The sequence below is a fragment of the Parasteatoda tepidariorum genome, chromosome 9 (genome assembly GCF_043381705.1).
Source record: "Parasteatoda tepidariorum isolate YZ-2023 chromosome 9, CAS_Ptep_4.0, whole genome shotgun sequence".
Lineage (NCBI taxonomy): Eukaryota > Metazoa > Arthropoda > Arachnida > Araneae > Theridiidae > Parasteatoda > Parasteatoda tepidariorum.
In genome coordinates, this window is record NC_092212.1 from 11565907 (window position 1) to 11571015 (window position 5109).

The 5109-nt window shown below is 33.3% G+C and overlaps 1 protein-coding gene and 2 non-coding genes across 3 annotated transcripts in view; all 3 read right to left on the minus strand.

Moving 5' to 3' along the window:
- LOC107436800 (uncharacterized) overlaps positions 1–5109 on the minus strand; it is a 173025-nt gene that overhangs the window by 118179 nt on the left and 49737 nt on the right. The gene's annotated exons all lie outside the window — the stretch shown is intronic.
- Positions 4913–4984, minus strand: TRNAD-GUC (transfer RNA aspartic acid (anticodon GUC)). The gene has a single exon. It is a non-coding gene; the product is annotated as a tRNA-Asp (tRNA).
- On the minus strand, positions 4994–5066 carry TRNAF-GAA (transfer RNA phenylalanine (anticodon GAA)). Its single transcript has one exon. It is a non-coding gene; the product is annotated as a tRNA-Phe (tRNA).

A 5109-nucleotide genomic window follows, 5' to 3' on the forward strand; every position in this document is an offset into this window, starting at 1 on the left:
GGCATTTTCTGCGAGCCTAACTTCAAGCCACAAATAAACAAACGAAGTGTTTGATCGTTTAAATAGCTGCTCGCCAGATTTTATTGCATTATAAAGAAAAGTAATTGATATTCGATTTTTGATTAATAATTGATTTATGTGGATAGTGGCATAGAATTTAGCATTGCGTCATGGTAAATGTTATTCCTACTAAGTGGAAGTAGTTGTTTTTTTTTAATATTATACCCAATTAAACAAACTCTTTAAAAGTATCTCCACGTGATAACAGCTATAAAGTTGTATTTTATGTGATACTTTAAATGTTTGATATATAAGATTAAAACGCGGGAATTTTCTAGCATATTTACTTTTTTTGGAAAATAATTTTTAGTGGTAGTTACACAAAAATTAAATTATCAAGATTTGTTTAATTTTCGTTACCATTTTATAAAATTTACAAGACCCGCAGGAATCCTGAGCTCTGTTATTGCGTACCTGAAAACTTGCATGGAAGCTGAAAAAGATTTTACAAAGTAAAACAATTAAAGTTAGAAATAATTTCTTAACATTAAACTACTTAAACATTTAAAAGCTAGACTAGGTAACTAATAGATCATATGTATATATTTTTTTAATTATTGATTTGTCGTGGTTAGTTGAAAATATTTTTTTTTTGAAACCGTCAATTAAATATTTGATACGGCAAAACGCTATAATGTCTCAACAACAGTACAAGTTGGAAGTTACGTTATTGACATTTATGTCATACCTATTTAAAACGGAGATGCCAATATGCTCCTCTTTGTTTAGTTGAAAAGATTTTCCTAATGCATAGCTGCCAACTTATACGGTAGTTGAGAAATAATTTTCTTAGTGGTGGGTTTTGGCGCATTGAATCTTGGAAGTTTAAAGTTCCAAAGCAAATTTTTAAACTACCGCGGCGAATCAGTAATTAAAAGAAAAATATGTAGATAAGATCGATCTGTTGGCTAATTATTCTTATCTTAATAGTTTTGCTTTTAGAAAGTCCTTTCATACTTAACTATAGTATTACTAATAAATTCTAGAATCTTTTTCAACGACCGTACAAGTTAACAGGTAAGCCTAGAGTACCATTCTCCAAATTTTAATTCTAATTTATCTATTATTTTATAATAATTCTGCTGAAGACATAGTAGTTTTTCTTTTCTGATTTAAAATTGATGATTTTTTTTTTACTAATAAAGATTATAAATACAATTAAAAATATTATCATGCCATAATTTCTCGAAACATTTTGGTAACAGCGGTAGTGATACGTACGTCTAGAAATGTAATAATACATTAAAAGCAAAAATTTATAGTAAATTTAAATTCTTGATAAGAACTCATTTACCGTACTTAAATAAGTACCTTCACCGTAATAAAAAAACAGGCTTGCATATCTATGAGTAACAATAAATAAATAAAAAATTAGAATATTATTAATAATAATTGTGTTGTATTATGTACATCAGATAATTTAGTGATTTCCTTAATTTAAATAGCCTTTTAAAGTTCCCGAAGTGCAAGGGGCTAAAGCAGAGATGCCAATTGCGCCGGATTTGACAAAATACAGTAAAGAATTGCAAACTAAAATGAGCAGATTTTCGATTAATTTTGACATTTTTTTGAAAGACTGAATACCGTTTAAGGGCAACAAAGTGGCATATTCACGTGAGCATTTGAATTATTTAGAAGTAGTGGTGATTAAAAACTCTTTAAATCGAATTTACTAAATCAGGAATCACACATTAAAGAGAAACCACTCGAAAATAGTGCACTCGGAACAAGTTATTGAAATTTTTCGATTCCAAAGCAATGTTTCCCCATAAAATGTATTACCTAAAAAAATAAATAATAAAAATAAGTAAACAGGCAACTTATCAGCTCAAAATTATGATGATTATCTGGATATAAAACATGCAACAATGGTGGTTACGGTTACGAGCACTAAACGAAATGTAACATTCATTATGTCCTAACCCGAATGAATGGAATATGGAGGAGGTGGGTTCGTGTCTTTTACCTGTCTTTTCTGCTGAATCAGTCAGACGAAACTCTTTTTCTTCCGCGAAGTGATCCTTTTCTTCTCTCTGTTTTCTTTTGGAGCAAGTAGAGCGGTGAGATTTTTTAAAGTGGTGTTTCATCAATACTGAAAGAGAGGCCGATGCTCATGTATGATGTAGGGATAATTTGTTAGTCATTAAATTCATTTTGATAAGTCATTTTAAGCATAAAGTTACAATTTTAAGTTAGACGGTTACTTGCAACTCAAGAAGTGAAGTGATTCTGCCCTACCATGTGATTTATATCAGATTTAATTGGATACCTGTAAACGATGTCACGCATGTGTATCGAACCTGATTGATTTCTGAATTGACAAATGCCACGATTTGCCGACGATAATGTCACTGCGGGCATCCATTTATTTGTAACAGTGTTGGCCACAAATTGCTCTTCAAATGGTTTGCCACAAATGGCTTTTCCAAATGGCTGAGAGAACTTTAGAACGTGGTCGTATTTTAAATACAAACATCATCCCAGTGCAGAATTTTAGTTCCTTTTATAATGGATAGCCTGGTTGGTAGAGCACTGCGCACTTGTCCAAAAGGTCATGGATTCGATACCCGCAGGCCGAAGACTCCCCGTGTAGTATATGGTGACAGAATGACTTCAGGTTAAATCTGTCGGGTCACAAAGTCCTCCATGTTCTCATAACAAATCATACCTCTGGGGGTAGGGACCGGGATAGCCTGGTTTGTAGGGCACTGGGCCCATGTCCAAGAGGTCGTGGGTTCGATACCCACCGACCGAAGACACCCGTGTATTAAATGGTGACTGATGTACGCTGAATCTGTCGAGTCGCAAAGTCCTCCATATTCCCATAACAAATCAATGCCTCTGGGGGTACTGATCTAGGAGTTCTCTTGTCTTCTGGATTGGTTAAAAAATTACAAGGCTACGGAGTTGAACATTAAAAGTCGTAAGTCCATAATTGGGTCGGCTGCTCAACGACGGTTATAAAATATAAAATAAAAACATCATTTTAAGAACTATGGTGGCTATATGGGGATACAGCGCTTGTTCCCAATGAAGTAACCCTGGTTCGAATTTCATCAATGGGTAATCGATACGAATTCCGCTCAAGGCTCGCACCGATCGCAATGCTGACTTAAAATATCCTCAATGGTAGACCGATCAAGGGTTAGAGTCTCCTGACTAACAGACTAATCGTGGGAGTTTTTGTTGGTTTTTCTCTCTATGTAACGCAAATGAGGGTTTGTTTCATCAAGAAGGCTTTCACGAAGGAACATTTCTCCTGTCACTTGATCTAGGATCTCTCATGTCTTCAAGATTGCGTTCAGAATTAAAAGGCTGCGGATTTGAACATTGGTAGTCGTATACTCAAAATTGGGTCTGCTGTGCGACGACGGTTATAAAAAAATGGATGACATGGATCCATCACAAACATACCTCGTACTTTTACTTTCACTACTTCCGGTTAGAAAGTTGACAGCTGCTTACTGCAGTTTGTTGTACGAGGCAATATGTTCAAACAGCTAATTTTGTTTTTAACAAAAGATGCATTTAATGTAATGTTTGAGCTATGATCAATTACATTTTATGAGGTATTAGTAAGTTTGGTTAATGCTGATGGATTGGAAGTGAACACCTGCTTTTGTTGTTTATAGATACGAAATACATTTAAAAAATGGTTGCTATATTTGGAAAAGAATTTCTCCATAAATCCTGATTTGACTCCTTTTGAGTTATTTATTTGAGAGCACTATGAAATTTTGATGTACTTCATTCTCATTTGGCGACTATAAGTTTTTTATTTTTTTTATTTATATTAAAGTTAATATTGAAGTCAGTATGTTCATGACATGGTTATAATTGTTTTATATCGATTTCTTGCTAATTTTTTTCATATTTTTTATTTTGCATATTTTTATTTTTTTTATTCATATTTTTATATTTCAAACCATCTTACTGTAATTTCTGATAATTTGGGTACCTGGCATCTTCGATGCATAATTAATTTGTTTTTGTTCCACATGGCTTTGTGCCTGTCTTTGTGTTAACTAAGAAATATATAGTGAAAGAATTGAAATCGTTGTGAAAGAATCTTTCTGAAGGAATATAGAGTGTGTCATTTAAGGGAATGGATACTTGATGAGCTTGGCTTACTCGAAATAGAAGGAAAAGGACAGTTGCTAATGAAAACAAATGCCATGTTTCAGCAACCAATCAGGATCGAGATACCCACACTAGGTAACAAGCAGGTATCCCATTAGCATTTTTATTTAAATCCTAGAATGACCTGAATATTTTAATAATATATTTTCACCTATACCCATTTTTATCTAACCTGAAAATTTCCTCAGAACGTTCAAGTTCAGGAAGTGCTTAAGATCATCTGCGAACATGTAATAGGAAGAAATCAAATTCATTCTCATTTGATCAATTTGAGTTAATGTTTAAATATTATCTTAATAATTAATCTTAAATATTTTTGACGATGTGATTATAAATCTCAAAATATTAGGATTTCTACTTATTTACGAATGTGGACCAGCTAGTCGCCGGAGGCTGCTAGTATTTCATAAAATTGAAACTAGATACTTACATACATTTTTTTAAAACTATGTATTTAATATTTTGGTTGATTTCGAAAGAAATAATTTGATCCCAGGTGATAATTCAAAATTAATGATAATTCTTATTAATTTTGAATGTGTTTGCAATGGGTACGATTGCACGGGAATTTCATACAAAGTTCTATTTTACTACTTTAAGAAAAAGCAGATTTTTAAATGTGCTTTAACATTTAAGACAAAATGGAAAACTTAACCCAAGACTTAACAAAACAACACAAAACACACATAAAGTATTTATTAATAAAATATTTCTCCCCGGCGGGGAATCGAACCCCGGTCTCCCGCGTGACAGGCGGGGATACTGACCACTATACTACCGAGGAGCAGAGCAATGCCGAAACCCGGGATCGAACCAGGGACCTTTAGATCTTCAGTCTAACGCTCTCCCAACTGAGCTATTTCGGCACACCAACGCAAGAAATATTTTTATTTCACATATTGACGAAGC